The 20406-nt window shown below is 49.9% G+C and overlaps 1 long non-coding RNA gene and 1 other non-coding gene across 2 annotated transcripts in view; one reads left to right on the forward strand and one right to left on the reverse strand.

Moving 5' to 3' along the window:
• Positions 1-20406, forward strand: part of LOC127034724 (uncharacterized) — a 170999-nt gene that overhangs the window by 140428 nt on the left and 10165 nt on the right. Inside the window, exons 2-3 of the long non-coding RNA XR_007769472.1 lie at positions 17707-17795; positions 18470-18592. This is a non-coding gene — a long non-coding RNA (uncharacterized LOC127034724). The remainder of the gene's footprint in view (positions 1-17706; positions 17796-18469; positions 18593-20406) is intronic.
• On the reverse strand, positions 8691-8762 carry TRNAY-GUA (transfer RNA tyrosine (anticodon GUA)). Its single transcript has one exon. It is a non-coding gene; the product is annotated as a tRNA-Tyr (tRNA).

Genomic DNA, 20406 nt, shown 5'->3' on the forward strand with positions numbered 1-20406 from the left:
AGAAGGTTTCAATGGAATCAAATGCCCTGGCTCAGACTAGAGACACAGAAAGGTTTTGCTGTTCATTGAACGGCAAAGGAAATTGTGTCTATGTGAAACTGAGGAGGGACATGAAACGCCCACAGGGTGGCGCAATGCCTTAAGCTAAGGCGGGAGGGTGAAGGAATGGGGCTGAGGAATGACTGAAGTGGATTCACCTGGGATTGAAATGACATTTACTTGATTCAGGTAGTGAGAAATGTGACATGAATTCAGATGCAGGGTTGAGGCTTCTTTAGCTCCTTGTGGAACTTGAACTTGATTTCCCAGAAGAGGGAAAGGGGAAGTCTGGGGCTGCCATTAGTCCCTGCCTGGAGAAGTGTATAAAAAAGTCTCCAGAGAGGCAGCTGGCAATTAGAGGCCACTAAGGCTAACTTCAGTACTAGGCACATTGGGTGAAATTATAGAGCCCAGTTATTAGACACATAGCTAAAGAGATGTTGTTGGATGTAGCGGGGTGGTTACTCGCTCCTGCCCTACGGGGCTTGAAACAGCCCAGGAGAGGGCTGTGGCTGGGGCAAGAAGCCTGGGCTGACTGGGGAAAGTAGGCTTAGCTGAGGCCATGCCCCAATCAGGCCCAATTGTCCCCTATAAGAGGCTGTGAGCCAGAAGCCTAGTCAGTCTCCCTCTGCTTGTAGTGAGAGAAGGGCTTAGTTGCAGGGACCTAAGCAAGACATCTAGCTTGGGAGCAGGGCTGGGGAAGGGCCAGAGGAGCTGGGAGCTCTTGCCTGGAAAGCCCCAGGCTGCAGGCCTGACTATAGGCTGAATAGGTGCAGGGTTGCAATGGGGAAGCAGAAGTGGCCGGTCCAAACCCCTTTGCCTGGGATGAGTGGCTCATACTGCAGTCTGCCCCAGTGAATGGGGGCTAGATGAAGACTGGGCAGTAGCCAAGACTGAGGTGAAGTGGAGATAGTGGGTGAGGGTTCCTGTGAGAGGGGGAGACCCAGAACTGGGGGGGTACTGCCAGGGTAAAAGGGGCACTGGGATCCTGGGAGGGAAAGGGGGCCATCTGTGGTAAGGCAGATCACCGGCCTGCAGAGGGTACTTTGATGGCTGGAGAGCTAATTCCCAAGATAACCAGCAGGAGGCGCCACCAGGTGAGTCTGCCACCGCTTACATTGGGGAAGAATGAACATGGTTTTTGTAAAGGAAAATCATGCCTCACAAATCTACTATAATTCTTTGAGAGAGTCAACAAGCATGTGGATAAAGGTGAGCCCGTGGATATAGTATACTTAAATTTTCAGAAAACCTTTGACAAAGTCTGTCCCCAAAGGCTCTGAAGCAAAATGAGATAAGATGGAACGTCATCCCTGGGATAGGTAACTGGTTCAAAGGCAAGAAAGAAAGGGTCTGATTTTTCAGAGTGGAGAGAGGTAAATAGTGGTGTCCCCTCGGGGTCTGTATTGGAACCAGCCCTGTTCAACATACTCCTAAGTGATCTGGAAAAAGGGGTAAACAGTGAGGTGGCAACATTTGCAGATGATACAAACCAACTCAAGTTAGTTACGTCCAAAAGAGAGTGCAAAGTGTGACAAAGGGATCTTACCTTACTGTGTGACTGGGCAGCAAAAAGGCAGATGAAATTCGATGTGGATAAAGGCAGAGTAATGCACATGAGAAAACATGATCCCAACTCTACATCTAAACTGATGGGGTCTAAATTAGCTCTCAACTTAAGAAAGAGATCTTGGAGTCACTGTGGACAGTTCTCTTAAAACATCTACTCAATGTGCATCAGCAGTCATAAAAGCTAACAAAATGTTGGGAAGTCATTAGGAAAGGGATGAATACCAAGACACAAATGTAATATTGCCTGTCTATAAATCTATGGTATGCCCACATCTTGAATGCTGGAGCTGATTTTCTCCACCCCCCTCCATCTCAAAAAGATATCAGAATTGGGAAAGGTAGAGAAAAAGACAACCAAAATGATTAGGGATCTTCAACAGCTTCCATGTGAGGTGAGATTAATAAGACTGAGGGGAGTTTTCAGCTTGGAAAAGAGATGACTAAGGGGGGGCTACTATAGAGGCCTATAAAATGATGATGGGTTTGGAGAAAGTAAATAAGGAAGTATTAGAGGGGTAGCCATGTTAGTCTGGATCTGTAAGGAAGTGATATTTACTCCTCATAACATAAGAACTAGGGGTCACCCGATGAAATGAATAGGCAGCAGGTTTAAAACAAACCAAAGAAAGTATTTCTTCACCCAACACACAGTCAACCTGGGGAAACTCTGTCAGAGGATGTTGTGAGGGTCAAGACTATAAGAGGGTCCAACAAAGAACTAGATAAGTTGATGAAGGACAGGTCCATCATTGGCTGTTAGCCAGGATGGGCAGGGATACAAAACCATGCTCTTGAAGTGTCCCTAGCCTCTGTTTGCCAGAAGCTGGGAATGGGTAACAGGGGATGGATCACTTGATGATTCCCTTGCGGGCACCTGGCATTGGCCACTGTGGGAGGATAGGATTCTGGGCTGGCTGGACCATTGGTCTGATCCAGTATGGCTGTTCTTATGACCAATAGAGGGCAGTCCCCACCAGCAGTATTTATATTTGGTGCACTGAAAGGGCTAACTTTCCAAAGCTGATCAAAATGATCAGTGAAAGTGTTTTGAAGAAAACACTAAACAGAACAATGTGAATGAAAATTGGGAGCTATTGTTTGAGGAGCTTGTTGAATGGGCCATAAGCCATGTTGCATAATTAGCTGAGCTTGCAATGGCCTTTCACTCAACTCCCTGACATTTCTCCATCTGCAAATGTGGTAACTGTTTGGATCTAGATTTTAAATCAATTTTACAATGCATCAGGCTGGGCTAAAAACTGTGGTGCAGATATTTGTGTTCACACTGAAGGCTGGGTTCAGAAACCCTCACCCCTCGTGGGGCCTCAAAGGTTGGGCTCAAGCCCCTATGTCTGCACTGTAATTTTATAGTCTTGCAGCCCAAGCCCCATAAGCCTGAGTCAGCTGCCCGGGCTTTGAGACAGGTGCCCTGGGTGTTTTAGTCACAGTGTAGACATAACATTAGCCTACGTCTCCAGTGCAATGAAACACCCACGACTGGCCCGTTTTGGATTAATCAGGGTCATGCAGCTTGGTCTGTAGTAAAGTTGCAGTATCTGTGTCTCAGCTCAGGCTCAGTACCCTGCTATAGGAGCCCAGAAGTTTGGGAGGGAGTTTAGCAAGTGGAAATGGCAAAACCACAGTGGAGTATTACCCTGGACTCATGGCATTTCTCCATTAGTCTGTCTGTTTTGGGACACTGACAGAAACATGTCCTGCTGCTTTTGTTGTTTCAAAGGATTTTCATTCTCTCACACAGTGCACAAAACAGGACTCAAATCTCAGCATAAACTAAACGAGCTTCCCACAGATTCTGGCAGCCACAATGAGCATTTGGTGTGAGAGCTCAGACCTGCCCCTGTCCCAGAGGGAGGGGATCGTCTGTGAGGAGACTGGACCACTGACCTACCAGCTCTTAACTCCCAAACTTTCAGTAACTCTATCCTCAGTGCCTGTGAGTGTAATTTAAACCATAAGAAAAACCACACTAGGCTAGACTGAAGGTCGAACTAGCTCTAAATCTTGTCTTCTGACAGTAGCCCATACCAGGTGCCCCAAAAGCAACTCAGTAAGGTACCACTGGAACTTGAACCCAGGATCTCCTCTATACAAAACAGTGGTTTTAGCCAGCTAAGCCATGGTGCCTACAGTTGCTGAAGGGATCATGTCTGCACACACCTGACTCTCCGCCAACCTCCATCTGGGCCTGACAAGCTTTGTGTGTGTTTGCATTCAGTAAAGCAGAGGAGCAGGTGAAGTTTTACTCCCGAGGCTCTTTGGACAGGTCTACAGTACAAAATTAGATTGATGTAACTACATTACTCAGGGGCGTAAAAAACTTATCTCCCCAAGCAATGCAGTTATATCAACCTAACCCTGGGGTAGATAGCGCTGTGTGAACAGGAGGGCTTCTCTCATCAACATAGCTTGGGGAGAGGCTTGGTTAGTGAAGACCCAGAGTGGCCCATGACTCTGCATTTGGGGAGGCTGGGTGTGAGCGCAGGAAGCTCCCTAGAAGTGGGGGGCCCATTGGTGCCCAGACCATGGCACTGCCCCCCACCTTTGTCCTCTCTCTGAGGCCCCACCTGTGCACCCCCCTTGCTCCTGTTTGGCCACTTCCCACCCCTGCTCTTCCTTTTTGGCTGAGGACTGCTGGTCCATGTTTCACTTGCTCCTCTCCTCCCCCAAGGCCTTCCTGCCCTCTGCTCGTGCCTCTCCACTCCCTACCACAAGGTCTGCCCACCAGCCGCCATAGTCACCTCTGACCTATCCCTGAGACCCACCCTGCCAACCACCCGCACCTCTCTGCCCCTCCCGAGATCCACCCTGCCCACCGCTCACACCTCTCTGCCCCTCCCCTGAGACCCACCCTGCCCACCGCTCGCACCTCTCTGCCCCTCCCCTGAGACCCACCCTGCCAACCACCCGCACCTCTCTGCCCCTCCCCTGAGACCCACCCTGCCCACCACTCACACCTCTCTGCCCCTCCCCTGAGACCAACCCTGCCCACCACTCACACCTCTCTGCCCCTCCCCTGAGACCTGCCGTGCCCACCTCTTTCTTCAGTCATCTGTTGTTATTCCATGAAACATCAAGGATGGAATAAAAAGCTGAGTTTACTCCAGGGTGAGGAAAGAAAGGAGCCACCAACCCCCTGGCATTGCTGCTTTAGTTAAAGTGTTTGAACTAAACAGCTATTGAATGTCCTCCCTATGGCCCTTGTGTCACCAGAACACATCCATGCTAGCAGTTCTTGGATGGCAACAGAGAGCAGTGCACTGTGGGTAACTATCCCACTGTGCAACTGGCTACAGGGTGTTTTGGGAAGGGTTTGCAATGCCTCACGGGCTGGTAGAGCATCACATGATGCAGGTTTCTATCCCATTGTTCCATGGGAATCCTACTAGATTGCCAGCTGCTTTTCAACTGCAGTGTGCATGGCGGGGTAGAGACTGTTTGTGTGTGGGGAGAGACAGTGTGTGTGTTGGAGAAGAGAGTGTGTTGAGCTAGGTAGGAGCAGATCATTATTATCCCTACTTGAAAGAGGGAGAAGTTATGTCTGAGAAAGGAGAATTGTCTTAGGTCACACAGTCAGTCAGTGGCAGAGTTGGGAATAGAACCCAAGAGCCCTGATTTTCAAACTAACCATCAGATCTTGAGTTTCAGACATTGAATGACCTGAATAAAGTGCTCTCAGATGAGCTCCAGACCGACAACAGTGACAGTAATTATTCAGCAAGTATTTGAGGAGAACTGCAATGTTAGAGAGAATCATGAACTGCTCAGAGAGAATTAATGCAGAGAAGAAGCAAAATTCATCAAACATAGAACTGGTTCTGACTCATTTCCTTGGTCTTAAAAGAGAAGAACAAGGACTTGAGTCTCCTCTCTGTCAATATCCCCCTGCTCAGCCAATCAGGGTAGAGACTGAGGATGGGAGGCTGAGGGTTCTCACCAGAGAGCCCAAAGGATGGCCCAGGTCACCGGTGGGGATCACTGCCCAAGCACTATTTCAGCCCCACATTTTTGGGTGGACCTCCCACAGTGGGAGCTGCAGAGCACTCCCCCAAAACACACACACACAAACACATACCCCTCCCTCCTGGTGTTGGGAGGGGAACAGGAGAAAGGACAAAAGAAGCAAGAGACCAAGAGAAATGAGGGAGGGAGGAAAAGGTGAAACAAAAAGGACAAATCCTAATGTCCCCAGTGATTCTAAGGGTCAAAATCCCAGGTGCGCAATAAAATTCTGCCTCCTTAAGCTCGTGTTTTCCATGCCTAGAATTCAACTGTCATCAGATGGATCAGACTGAACAGGTTTCAAACCTCCAGGAGGCTCTTACCTTCTAATCAGGGACGGCTGTTTTCTAGTAAAATCACTAAAAGGGAAGGAGAAAACTCGAAAGAGGTTCCTCCTGATGCTCATGTCCGTGAACCCAAATACTCTCTCAGTCCTCAAAGAGAGACCTGGAGAAGGAGACTTACTGAAGCAAAGCCACAGGGGTCTCTGAGGTTTCCCTGGCCCCTCACCCTTGTCCTGCCTCCCAGATGTCAGCATCTCTCTGTGAGGTCACCACCTCCCCACCACCTTTGACTAATAGTCTGAGGTCCTGTAAAAAGCCTTTGTGATGTCACTGCCACACCCCTCCCTTGCTGTGCTAATGTCCTGCCCCTGGCCAGGCACTTTGAAGGTTTGAGCTATTCCCTGTGGATCACCCCACTCACGGAGCATTTGTTCTAGGAAGCAAGCCTGCTAGACAGGAAAACATCGGACACTGCTCCCAATGCTACACTCTCAGTTTTTCAGAAATTAGTTGACTTTCTGGCCAGAAGAGACCATTAGAGCATCTAATCATATAATCATAGAATATCAGGGTTGGAAGGGACCTAGGAGGTATCTAGTCCAATCCACTGCTCAAAGCAGGACCAATCCCAAACTAAATCATATCAGCCAGGGCTTTGTCAAGCCTGACCTTAAGAACCTCTAAGGAAGGAGATTCCACCACCTCCCTAGGTAACCCATTCCAGTGCTTCACCACCCTCCTAGTGAAATTTTTTTTTCCTAATATCCAACCTAAACCTTCCCTTTTGCAACTTGAGCCCATTACTCCTTGTTCTCTCATCAGGTACCACAGAGAATAGTCTAGCTCCATCTTCTTTGGAACTCCCTTTCAGGTACCTGAAAGCAGCTATCAAATCCCACCTCAGTCTTCTCTTCTGCAGACTAAACAAGCCGAGTTCCCTCAGCCTTTCCTTGTAAGTCATGTGCTCCAGACCCCTAATCATTTTTGTTGCCTTCTGCTGGACTCTTTTCAATGTTTCCATGTCCTTCTTGTAGTGTGGGGCCCAAAACTGGACACAGTATTCCAAATGAGGCCTCACAAATGTCGAATAGAGGGGAATGATCACATCCCTTGATCTACTTGCAATGACCGTACGTATACAGCCCAAAATGCTGTTAGGCTTCTTGGCAACAATGGCAAACTGTTGACTCATAGCCAGCTTCTCGTCTACTGTAACCCCTAGGTCCTTTTCTGCAGAACTGCTTCCTAGCCACTCGGTCCCTAGTCTGTAACAGTGAATGGGATTCTTCCGTCCTAAGTGCAGGACTCGGCACTTGTCCTTGTTGAACCTCATCAGGTTTCTTTTGCCCCAGTTCTCTAATTTGTCTGGGTTCCTCTTTATCCTATCCCTACCCTCCAACGTATCTAACACTTCTCCCAGTTTAGTGTCATCTGCAAACTTGCTGAGGGTGCAATCCACACCATCCTCCAGATCATTAATGAAGATATTGAACAAAACCAGCCCCAGGACTGACCCTTGAGGCACTCTGCTTGAAACAGGCTGCCAACTAGACATGGAGCTGTTGATCACTACCTGTTGAGCCCAACGATCTAGCCAGCTTTCTATCCACCTTATAGTCCATTCATCCAGCCCACACTTCTTTAACTTGCTGGCAAGAATACTGTGGGAGACCACATCAAAAGCTTTGCTAAAGTCAAGGAATAACACATCCACTGCTTTCCCCTCATCCACAGAGCCAGTTATCTCCTCATAGAAGACAATTAGGTTAGTCAGGCATGACTTTCCCTTGGTGAATCCATGCTGACTGTTCCTGATCACTTTCCTCTCCTCTAAGTGCTTCAGAATTGATTCCTTGAGGACTTGCTCCATGATTTTTCCAAGGACTGAGGTGAGACTGACTGGCCTGTAGTTCCCCGGATCCTCCTTCTTCCCTTTTTTAAAGATGGGCACTACAGTAGCCTTTTTCCAGTCATCTGGGACCGCCCCCAATTGCCATGAGTTTTCAAAGATAATGGCCAATGACTCTGCAATCACATCCGCCAACTCCTTTAGCACCCTCGGATGCAGTGCATCCAGCCTCATGGACATGTTCTCGTCTCCAGTTTTTCTAAATAGTCCCAAACCACGTCTTTCTCCACAGAGGGCTGGTCACCTTCTCCCCACACTGTGCTGCCCAGTGCAGCAATCAGGGAGCTGACCTTGTTCTTGAAGACAGAGGCAAAAAAAGCATTGAGTACATTAGCTTTTTCCACATCCTCTGTCCACTAAGTTACCTCCCTCATTCAGTAAGGGGCCTACACTTTCCTTGACTTTCTTCATGTTACTAACATACCTGAAGAAACCCTTCTTGTTACTCTTAACATCTCTTGCTAGCTGCAACTCCAAGTGTGATTTGGCCTTCCTGATTTCACTCCTGCATGCCAGAGCAATATTTTTATACTCCTCCCTGGTCATTTGTACAGTCTTCCACTTCTTGTAAGCTTCTTTTTTGCATTTAAGATCAGCAAGGATTTCACTATTAAGCCAAGCTGGTCACCTACCATATTTACTATTCTTTCTACACACCAGGATGGTTTTTCCTGCAACCTCAATAAGGATTCTTTAATCCTTTAGAGGATTGGAACTGATTTCAGTGAAGGCACACGTTTGCTAGATTTTCATGCATTTGCACAGGAAAGCATTGAGTGTTTCCCTTCATTTCAGGGATCCCTATTCAGTGGAACTCCTCAACATAATGGAAATGCCATTATTTTGGTTGAAGGAAGAGGTTTGTAAGGGGGCACTTGGATTTGAACCAAGGACTACTTAATCTACAGTCAAACACTCTACCACTGAGCTATACCCCCATGACTGCTGGGTTGATAAGTCAGTGATCTTAAAGATTTTGAAGGACAGACCCTGCCTCAGAGATCTCCTGTTCTCTTCCCAGACCACAGTGCTTTTAAAAATGGGGTTTGATTAAACTTATAGATACATGGAGACACCACAGCTTGCACACCCACCCACATAGCTTCCCCCAGTGACATAGCTACCACCTCTCAGGAAGATGGATTAACTACACGGACGGGACAGCTCTCTCTCCTCTGCTTAGAGCATCTTCATTCTTTATGAATAGGTAGGAAATAATCTCCTGAATGGACAGTAACCAATTGATCAAATATTGCTGGGTCTGCATTCAATATGGGTAACTGGTCATATTGGGCTGGATTAGTAGGAGCATTGCTGGTAGATCGAGGGAAGTGATTATTCCCCTCTATTCGGCACTGATGAGGCTACATCTGAAGCATTGCGTCCAATTTTTGCCCTTCCACTACAGAAACAAATTGGAGAGAGTCTAGGGGAGGGCAACAAAAATGATTAGGGGGCAGGGGACTTACAAGGAGAGGCCGAGGGCATGCCCACCTAGAGGGGGGTCAAGTGGGGCAATTTGCCCTAGGCCCTGCAGGGCCCCCATGAGAATATAGTTTTCTAGAGTATTGCAACTTTTTTTTATTGAAGGGGCCCCCACAATTGTTTTCCCCCAGGCCCCCTGAATCTTCTAGGTGGCCCTGCCCACTCCACTCCCTTGGCTCATTGTCCTCCCTCTGAGGCCCCACCTGTGCTCTGCCCTCACTCCCATTTGACCACTTCCCACCCCTCTTTGGCTCAGGCCTGCTAGTCCACCTTTTGCTTGCTTCTCTCCTCCTTGAAGGCCTCCTTGTGCCTCTCCACCCCCTACCCCAAGGTCTGCCTGCTGCCCCCACCTCTCTGCCCTTCCCTTGAGACTCACCCTGCCCAAACCTCTCTGCCCCCTCCCCTAAGACCAGCCCTGCCCACCACTTGCACCTCTCTGCCTCTCCCAAGACCCACCCTGCCCAGCGCTCAAGTCTCTCTATCCCCTCCCCTGACCTGCCCTGTCCACCACCCATGCCTCTTTTCCCCTCCCCTGAGACCCGCCCTGTCCACCTCTTTCCTCAGTCATCTCTTGTTATTCCTTGAAACATCAAGGATGGAATAAAAAGCTGAGTTTACTCCAGGGTGAGGAAAGAAAGGAGCCACCAACCCTCTGACAAATCTTAGTGCCCCAGAGAAAACCTGCCCCCTGCTATTGCAATCCCTGATGTGCTGGGGATATGATGGTAAATGAACTGTCTGAATGATCAAGGCAGAATATGGACAACAATCTACAGGAACGTCATTGACCACAAACACACTCTCCTCATGTTCCAGCCAGAAGGGAAAGGAGCAGGAATTCTTGCAGTTCAGCCATGGACACACTTACACAACGGCACAGCAGTGTGTGTGTTGTGGAAGCTGGTCTGAGGAAACAAGTGGAATCGATCACTCAGTGAGAACAGAACTAGAGTGTAGTGAGAGACACCTCTCAGGCAAGTAGTTGTGGCCGAGTGGTTAAGGTGTTGGCATAAAAATGCTTTGGTGTCTCACTGCGCTGGTTTGAATCCTGCCAGCTACAGAGGAAGTTGTGATCCTTTAGTTTCAACAGAGCTGGGTCTTGTCTCACTCTCAAGCTATGTCTACACTATTGGGTAATGTGGCTTTAAAGTGTTTTAATTAAACAGCTGTTGCATGTCCACACTATGCCCCTTGTGTTACCAGAACACATCCATGCTAGACTCTTGGATGGCCACAGAGAGCAGTGCATTGTGGGTAGCTGTGCAACTGGCTGCACATGCTTTGGGAAGGGTTTGCAGTGCCTCATGGGCCGGTACAGCATCACATGATGCAGTTTTCTATCCCATTGTTCCATGGGAATCCTACTAGATTGCCAGCTGCTTTTCAACTGCTATCAGGGCCGGCTTTAGGCCAATTCGCCCGATTCCCAGAAATCTAGCCCCGCGCCTTAGACACTTTTTTTTATTATTTAAACTTACCCCGGGTCCCTGGCTGCGATCTGCTCAGGGGTCTTGCATGGTCCCGCTCCCTTGAGCGAAGTGCAGGCGGGAGCGCGGCAAGCCCCACGGCCCTGGCTGGAGCCCCAGCCAGAGCGCAGAAAGTCCCGGTCTCCCAGCTGGATCCCCGGCCGGAGCGCGGCAAGCCCCGCTCTCCTGGCTAGAGCCCTGGCTGGAGCGTGGCAAGCCCTGAGGCCCCGCTCTCCCGGCTGGAGCTCCAGGCCTTTAGATAGCCTCCAGAGCCCTGGGGTAGTGAGGGGTCCAGGGGCTATTTAAAGGGTCAGGGCTCCAGCTGCCTGCCTCTGCCACCCCGGTCCTTTAAATAGCCTCCAAAGCCCTGGGATAGCAGGGAGCTTGGGGGCTATTTAAAGGGCTGGAGCTCCAGCTGCCTCTGCTGCACCCCCTGCCCTGCCCACACCAGGCCCGCTCCCTCTGCCTGCAGCCAGCTCTGCACCTCGTGCCCACAGCCAGTCCCTGTCAAACCCCCTGCCGTGTCTCCAGTCAACCCATGCCACACACCCCTGTGGTCCTGCCCAAAGCCAGCCAGCCCCCCACACACTACTGCCCACACCAGCCCTGCACACCCTGCCCAGCCAACCCCTGCTGCACCCCCCTGCCTGAAGCCAGCCAGTCTCACACTCCTCTGTCTCCAGCCCTGCCAACCCCTGCTGCACCCCCCTATGGCCCTGCCTGAAGCCAGCCCGCCCCACAAACCCCCTATCTCCAACCAGCCCCGCACTCCTTGCCCTGCCTGCAGCCAGCCCCATGTCCACTTGTGCCCTGCAGTTCCCAGGACAGTAACCCTGCACACCTGCCTCATTGAGGGGGGCAGGGAGCAGCTGGGACACACACATGTGAAACGGCAGTCATTAATAACCAATCAACAGCATATATGATGCAATGTACATAATATATAATTTTATTATTTATATAGTTATGGAAAGTAAATAATACATGAAAGAAATGAAAGGCTTTTTTTTCCACTTTTTTTTTTTAGTCATCCCTGCCAGGGCCCCTCCGAAAATATTCGAATTGTGCCCCACACTTCCTAAAGCCAGCCCTGACTGCAATGTGCCTGGTGGGGTAGAGAGTGTTTGTGAGAGGGAGTGTGTGTGTTGGGGAAGAGGGAGTGTGTGGGCACACAGTCTGTAAGCTCAGACAGCTGCTGCAAGCGACCAGTCCTGAGGCAGGGGGAGGGAGACAGCCCCAACATCAGCCCCTGCTTCCCTCATTGGCTCAGCTCAGCACAGCAGCCTCTGTCACACACACACACTGCTGCCTGCTTAGCTCTGTGTCAGGGGTGCTGGAACAGGGGGGTTAGAGGGCCATGGCCCCACCACTCTTTACCGGCTGTTAGGACAAATGATGGAGGTTGGGAAAGGGGAAGTCTTGAGGGAGGGGAAGAGGCGTTCTGTGGGTGTGGCCTCGGGGGGAGGGATGATGTGAATGTGGGTCCTTGGGGAAGGGGTGTCATGAGAGCACCACAGTTCAGACAATGGTGCCCCCCCCCACTGTAAGGAAGCTCCTGCTCTGTGATCGTAGCGTGGGAGAGAGCAGCGTTCTACGGCAGTGATTTGCTTCCCGGGGCTCCAGCAGGGGGGCTTGGGAGGCGATTTAAAGGGCCCGGGGCTCCAGCCACTGCAGGGAGCCCTGGGTCCTTTAAATCACCAGCCTGGGGAAGCTGGGCCGGGCTGGCACAGTGTACCCACTCTTGCTAGTACACCATACCGAACTGGACCAGCTTACTTTCACCTCTGGAAGGTCCTCAAGTGGATCAATAACTGATTAAAAGCTAGGAAACAAAGGGTAGGACTAAATGGTCAGTTTTCTAACAAGTGGTGTCTGCACTGGGACTATTCAACATATTGATAAATGATCTGCTAAATAGCGAGGTGACAAAATTTGCAGATGATCCAAAACTACAGAGGATAGTTAAGTCCAAAGCAGCCTGTGAGGAGCTAAAAAGAGATTTCACAAAACTGGGTGAAAGGGCAACAAAATGGCAGATGAAATTCAATGTTGATAAATGCAAAGTGATGCACATTGGCAAACATAATCCCAACTCTACATATAAAACGATGGGATGTAAAATAGCTGTTGCAACTCAAGTGAGAGATCTTGGAGTCACTGTGGATAGTTCTCTGCAAACATCCACTCAGTGTGCAGTGGCCGGCAAAAAGCGAACAGAATGTTGGGAGTCATTAAGAAAGGGATAGATACTAAGAGAGAAAATCTTACTGCCACTGTATAAATCCATGGAATGTCCATCTCTTGAATACTGCATGCAGATACGGTCACCCCATCTTAAAAAAGATGTATTGGAATTGGAAAAGGTTCAGAAAGGGGTATGGAGTGTCTGCCATATGAGGAGAGAATAATAAGACTGGGACTTTTCAGCTTGGAGAAAAGATGACTAAGGGGAAATATGATAGAGGTCTATAAAATCATGACTGGTGTGGAGAAAGTAAAGAAGGAAGTGTTACTTATTCCTTCTCATAATACAAGAGCTAGGGGTCACCAAATGGAATTAATAGGCAGCACGTTTAAAACAAACAAAAGGAAGTATTTTTTCACACAATGCACAGTCAATCTGTGGAACTCCTTGCCAGAGGATGTTGTGAAGGCCAAGACTATAACAGGGTTCAAAAAAAGAGCTAAATTGATTCATGGAGGACATGCTGTGAGCCAGGATGGGCAGGGAAGGTGTCCTAGTCTCTGTTTGCTAGGAGCAGGTGACAGGGGATAGATCACTTGATGATTACCTATTCTGTTCATTTCCTCTGGGGCACCTGGCTTTGACCGCTATGAGAAGACAGGACACTGGGCGAGATGGACCCAGTCTGACCCTCTATGGCTGCTCTTAAGTCCCTATGCTCCTTTCATACAGATGCCTGGGATTCTGCATCACAATGTGTCCCTGAGGTCTCAGCAAAAATGTCCCAGACAGGCAAACACTCTGGGCTCCTGAAGTCTCTGCCACCCACCTAGTGCCTATCGCTCATCCCTGACCCTTGCTGCTGCTCCTTGCTGTAGAATGTGAAAGGAGCGGAGGCAGCGCAGGAGCCTTCTGGGGACGCAGATCTGAGGCTTTGGGAGAGACACATTTTCTGAGACATCAGAGCGCTGTAAACCATGCAGCCACCCCCTCAATCAGGGGCCTGTTCCAGCCCTGAGTCTGGGCTACCGCAATTCCTCCCCCAGAGCAGGGTGCCCACAGATTACAGCCTGAAAATAGGCATGTGACACTAACTCCTGTTCTCCCTGGCAGGGTCTGCCCTAGACTAAGTGACATCCCAGGCAAGATGTGTCTTTGGTGCTTGCCCCCCCCCCCCCCGATATGTTAAACTTTTGAATATCTTTTTTCATTGCATTTGTAGCTCAGTTCATGATTTCGATGCACAATTTCAATGCATGATTTTCTCTGTCATATAAGATGATAAATTTGCAGTCTATGATCTGTAAACCTGTATTTATTCATGCCATATATAAGCAAATAAAACAAATTCATTTCCTCCAAGCATATAGAAACTTTTTAATTTTGACAGTAACTGAAATGTGCTAACACCTAGAAATGGAACTGTCACCAGCACAGGGTGGGCCAGTATTAAATAGTGTTACAGTAGGAGACAGCGTTAAGATGTTAACCCCAGGCCTTTAGTTGAAAGGTTGCTTCTCTTGCCTTTCCCCCATGAACTGAAGCACAGCACTAAAGAGATCCAAAGATTGGCCAACGGCATTTTCAAGTGCTAAAATAGCAAACGATGTCAGTCTCTCATTGGCCATCAGCGACTGAAGATGTGGTTCAATGAGCTGGAGCTTCAAGGTGAGGGTGGCTCTGTCCATTGCATTCTGTTGCGCTGCTGGGCACCAAGTCCCTGGCTTTTGCCACCAGGGTCTAGCTACCCAATTTCCTCCTTGTATGACTGGGCCCCTGTTGCCTTCAGTAAAATAAAATAAAATAAAATAAAATAAAATAAATAAACGTTTGTCCCACTTCTCTCTAGTTCTCTATTTCTAATTGAATATGCCCTGAGATTTTCCCATCTCTCTAATTATAACATAAAAAGAAAATCTCAGATTTACACCTTTTCTCGGATTCTTGAACATACATATAAAATGTTTGCAAATGGTGCCCATTTCCTCTTTATTCATTTATCAAATATTGATGTGAAACACTCAGATTTTACCTCCTATCAACAACTGATGTAAAATCCCTCTGATTTCCAGCCTTTCTCTTTCATTTCTGTTATTATCAAATGTCAATTAAAAATCCTTTCATGTTTGGGGCTGTTCCCCATGTTTCTCAATCCCAACAACTTCTCTTTCTTTGGAGGGAGCCTGTTGCTCTGAGTCCGTCTCCATCCTGGAGGTTGCAGGGGGTTAAATTTCCCAGTGATCGTCTTTCCCCGCTCCTTTGAAAATCATTTCTTCCCCCCCTTATCTCTGTTAAAATGTTTGCTGATGAAAGAGACCAGCCACATATTTAATACCCCTCAAAGCCAGAGGCCTCCGTATGTTTGGGGATCAGTGGTTCCCAGCTGGTAACGGGAGAGTTGGCTGGACCCTTTTCTCCAGCTGGCCTGGGATAAGGAGGTTGCTCTGAGTGCAGCATAGATCCAGAAGTATCCCAAACCTCATGGCAAATGGTCTCTGTGAGGGGTTGATTCCCACCGTGCTAAGATGCAGCCACCTCTGGGGTGGATCCATGGTGGCCATTATTTGCTAGTGACAGGGCATGGACATTTCTTACCCTCCAGGCCTTCCATTCTCCTGTTCAAGAGACATCCCCCAGGGCTCCCTGTGCCTGTGTGACTGGCCAGCAGGGGGCGGTGATAACTTTCTAGCCACTTATCAGGCACTGTGAGGTAACAGTGTTGCTGGGTGGGGGGTGGAGGTGGGGCTGTGTGGGGAAATTGCAGCTGAAGGGGCGTTGTGGTCGGGGGAGGTGTTTGGATGGCTGGACAACGGGTACCCTACTCAGGTTGGTGGGTTCTGGAGGTTTGGGGTTTTGGGGGGCGGTTCTGATGTTCCCAACCCTGAGGCTATGGGTCCTGAAGGTGGGTATTGCTGGGATCCTGTTGGCTGCAGAACAGCAGGGGTGGGTGTCTCTTGGGGAGGCGGGGCAGGGGGTTAGAGAAAGACTGATGCTGTGCCAGGGGCTCTGACTGGGCTTCCCCTGCTGGCTCCTGGGATCGTTGCCATGTCCAATGCACAGAGCTGGGGGAGGGGATCCCTGGAACTAGGTCAGGGGATGCCAGGGAAGCAGAGTGAGGGGTCCCACTGTAAAGCATCACGGGGTCCTGTTAGATGGAGAAGGAGGTCCCAGACAAATGGCAGGGCAGATCCTGCTTGGGGGGAGTCCTAGGCAGGCAGTGAGGAACTGAGTTCCCAGTGGGTGGGTCCCTGGCTGCTGGGGACTTTTGGTGGGGGGAACCCTTTGGGATTCCCAACCTGACAGTCATGGTCTGGTGGGGATTCCCTGGCTGGTGGGGCTTTGCAGGGTATCTGGGAACTTCTACTAACCATGATCCTTCTCTCTGATCAACTTGTGCCAGAGTCCTGGCTCCAAGCCCTGCCGGCATTCCCCAGTCACATGCCATGTCACTGTGATAACTTTCTATCCACTTATCAAACACTGTGAGTGTGAAATTACAGATTTTGCTTTTCTCCTCTTTTGAAAACTACGGGAACTTTTGGTTCCGTTTGGAAAATTTATGCCCCCAGTCCTTGTTCTCGATCTGGGCAGTGAGGGAGGTGGGAAGGGGGTCAGCACTGCCACACGATGATCTCTTTCACAGCATTCTGGACTCATTTCTGAAATCTGGTTTCACTGAGACCAATGTTAATCCAGAGTCACTGTATGGAAAGACAAGGAGTGACTCCAGATGGACAGTGGGGCAAATGAGATCAGCAATTCTCCCCGTGAGGAGGGGCTCTCATTAGCTGATCTCCCCAGAGAGCTAAAGGAGGGAAGCTGCTCAAATGCTCTGACCCTCTCTGCTCAGGATATTGGGGTTCAGCTTCCTGGATCAGATGCTGCAGCCTCCATTGTGATCTGGGAGACCAGGCTTGGCAGCTGCTGCTCCCCCAGTGGGGTTCTGTGCTGGGAAGTGACCTTAATTAAAGCTTCTTTTCTGCCCGGCCCAGGGGATGACTTTCTTCATCTGGTCCTAGCCCCGTAGGGCAGCCCTGGGCCCTGTTAATACTAAATTCTGAGCCAGACATTCCAAGTAACTGAAAGGAACAAAGGGAAAATGCTGGGGTCTGGCCTTAAAATGACTCTGCACAAACAGACCCTCCTCATTTCTCATCCCATTAGCAATTGCAGGATAAAATCTAGCCATGGGTGAGCAAACTACCCAGGAATGGGACTTTCCTGCCAGACGGGCAGGGAGAGGGGATGGGAAAAGGAGAGAGAGAGAGAGATTGAAAGGGGCAATGGGAGAGAAGAGTTTGGAGAGAGATTTCCAGATCTCTAATCTGCCCAGAAAGATGTATTACTGAACCCTGGATAGAGTCACTTTCCTGTAGAAAAGATGAGAATCAGACTGAGGAAAATCCAGTTCCTGACTCCATATTCCCCCTGCTGGGGTGTTGCTGCCGTGGGGTCAGTGTTTGAGGGAATCCCCCACAGTGACTCCTTTGGTTCTGCTTTTTTCTAGCCTTGTGTTCAGAGACTTTGTTATGGGATGGGGGGAGGGAGAAGGGAGGTTAAACATGTCTCTGTGGGCTTAGCCTGGCAGGAAGGACCAGGTCTACACTGTACACAGAGATCAAGCCTTTCTCAGCATGGCAGACTCTAGGGTGTCAGTCTGCAGCGAACGGGCCTGGGGGAATCATGCTGTGAAATGAATTAAAGCCTGTTCTGAAATCTTCACAACTGCCCTTCTCACCCTGCCAGGCTGCGGAATAACGTCCATGTTTCGCTCCAGTTCATCCCGTCCTCTCGTTGGACAGGGGAGAGAAATGGCTGCAGAGGAGCCACTACAGGTAGGGATTATCAGAGGGTTGCTAGTGGGTTCCTCCAGGAGGGAGAGGGACAGCAAATACACTGGAGATGGGAAGGTTTGCACAGTCTGGTTTGCAGGAAATGCACAGGGTGGAGAAAGAGAGGAGGACAGGGGTGTGCTAAACCTGCTGGGAGTTAGTTAATAAGTGGCCTAGATTCTAGGAACAGACCCATGCGGTTCGGTAGTGAAAATGCTCTAGTTTGTGGAGCAGAAAATAACCCAGCTCCATGGGGCTGGGAAAACTGACCACTCTCCTAGTGCTGGAGCCCGACCTGACTAACCAGCGGCTGCTGTGAGATATGAAGGGGGAACCCGCCAGTGAGGCTTAGGGGAGATTCCCCTCCCTTCACATCCAGCTCTTCAGAATGGGGAGGTTGTTGGGCTTCCTACAAGGGAGCTGTCACTGGACCCTGCTAGGGGCTCCATCTCCTGAATCAGTCTGTGGCTAGTAGGTGTGTGATGGCTCTGCTGGGAGAGAGGAGGGGCTCTCTCTTCGTCCCCTCCCCCTGGTGTTTCCTGGATGCTCTGAGCAGGGTGGGGGTGGGACTCTGACTCCAATCCTCCCAGAGTTTCTGTTTGGCTCCTGTTCCCCCATGTATAGAGGGGCTGTGAGTGGGGCTGCAGGTACTGAGTGTTGGACTCTTGCTCTTTCAGGGGCTGGTGACCTTCGAGGAGGTTGCTGTGTATTTCACCAGTGAAGAGTGGGCTCTGCTAGACCCCACTCAGCCCTCTACAGGGATGTCATGCAGGAGAACTATGAGAATGTGACCTCGCTGGGTAAGGGTTACTGTACCGTCTGTTCTTTGAAGAGGAAAAGAAGAGAGATGGTTCATGCCAGCCCCCAATGCCACCTCTAGTCTGCCCTGTTTCAGCATCACGCCAATATGCCAGTGACACACACACTGCCAGAGACCCTCCCCTGCTGCAGAATACTTTGGGAACAGAGCACAGGAGCCGTATCGCACAGTTTCAAATATCTCCTGTTTGCTCAAGTAAAACTGAGGGTTAGGTGCGGCATAACCAGCAGAAGCTTCCTACCCCTGACCTCTCAAACCCTGAGCCTTCTCCACCCAGACCTGAATGTGCTTGGGGTGTAACAAGCAGCCTGCTGGAGTCAGAGCTGGTAGTCCAGAGTTACCTATCACACAGACAGTCCGTGCATCCTTGAATGCTGGCTGGGGGTATCCAGAGAAGGAAGCTCAGTGGTGGATTTAGCATTAGTGGGGCCCTGTGCTCAGCTTCATTTTTGGGGTCCCTCCTTGGGACCCAGGCAAGAAAAAGAACATTCTCTTATCTTCCCCAACCCCCATTTTTCATTCACTTTTTGCTTCATCCTCCTCCTGTAAGTAAATGAAAATATAATGAGGTACCTTGATTGTTTTTGTACTCTAACTGATTTTTCCACAGACCACTTGAAAATCGCTGAGAGTCTTGGTGCACCACTTAATGATCTTTCCAAATATTGCTTGTACTGCTTGCTAACTATTGTAAAGTGCTTTTTAATTTATTATTAAAAAAAAATTAAAAACATTGGAGTGCAGGGTGTGGCCAGGAGTTAGGGTGTGGGAGGGGGCTCAGGGCTGGGGCAGGTGGTTGGGTTGTGGATCTCTTACCTGGAGCAGCTCTTGTTTCATGCAAGCAATGCAGGTGGGGATGGAGGGGGCAGGAGTCAGGGCTGGGTGTGTGTGAAGAGCAGGGGGCTGGGGTGGGGGAGGGAAGGTGGTATGGGTGGTTGCAGGAATCAGGGAGGGTAGGGAACTGGGGTATGTTTGTGAGGGGTGAAGGAGTAAGGGCTGGGGGTGTGGGGGGGTGCAGGAGTCAGTGAGGGCAGGGTGTTCAGGGTGCAGGAGTCAGGGCAGAGGGTGCAGGGTCTGGGAAGGAGTTAGAGTGCAGGAGCAGGCTGGAGATTGGGCTGCAGAGTCTGGCCAGGTTTTAAGATGCAGGAGGGGGCTCAGGTTTGGGGCAGGACATTTGGGTGTGGAGTGCTTACCTGGGCAGCTCCCATTTGGTGTGAGGGATTCAAATGGCAATGTGGGTGTGTCTGTGCAGGAGCTCCCATATTTGGTGCTCAGGGTTAGGGTGAGGATGTGTGAGGGGGTGCAGGAGTCAGAGCATGGGGTGTGAGGGCTCGATATGTGGGAAGGGGTGCAGGACTCAGGTCTGGGGGCTGGGGGTGTGGGCTGGGGTCCTGGGGGTGCTCCCAGACCCCTACCCTCTGTGTCTCACAGCAGGGGCTGGGGGTAGGGGAGTATGTGATAGGGGAGTGCTTTGTAAAGCAGTGAGCAAGCGACCAGGAAGCTTTGTGAACAGGGCTGCTAACGGGGAGTTTCGTGAGGGAGTTTGGAAGGGGAGTGGAAAGGGGGCGAGATACTCTTGCCATTCTTTAAAACATTTAAGCTATAATACAAACTTCTTGGTTGAAACAAAAACCCTGTTGTTAACCTAGGTGGCTGTAAGAGAGACTGCAGGCAGAAGCCCAGCAGCAGAGTGGGGTTATCCTGTTTATTGCACTCAATGTAGCATGTATGATTACCTGCCTTGTGGGTGGGTGGCGTATGTGTGCATTCAGTGCAAGGAGCTCCTGGCCCGCA

The sequence above is a fragment of the Gopherus flavomarginatus genome, chromosome 15 (genome assembly GCF_025201925.1).
Source record: "Gopherus flavomarginatus isolate rGopFla2 chromosome 15, rGopFla2.mat.asm, whole genome shotgun sequence".
Taxonomy (NCBI): Eukaryota; Metazoa; Chordata; order Testudines; family Testudinidae; genus Gopherus; species Gopherus flavomarginatus.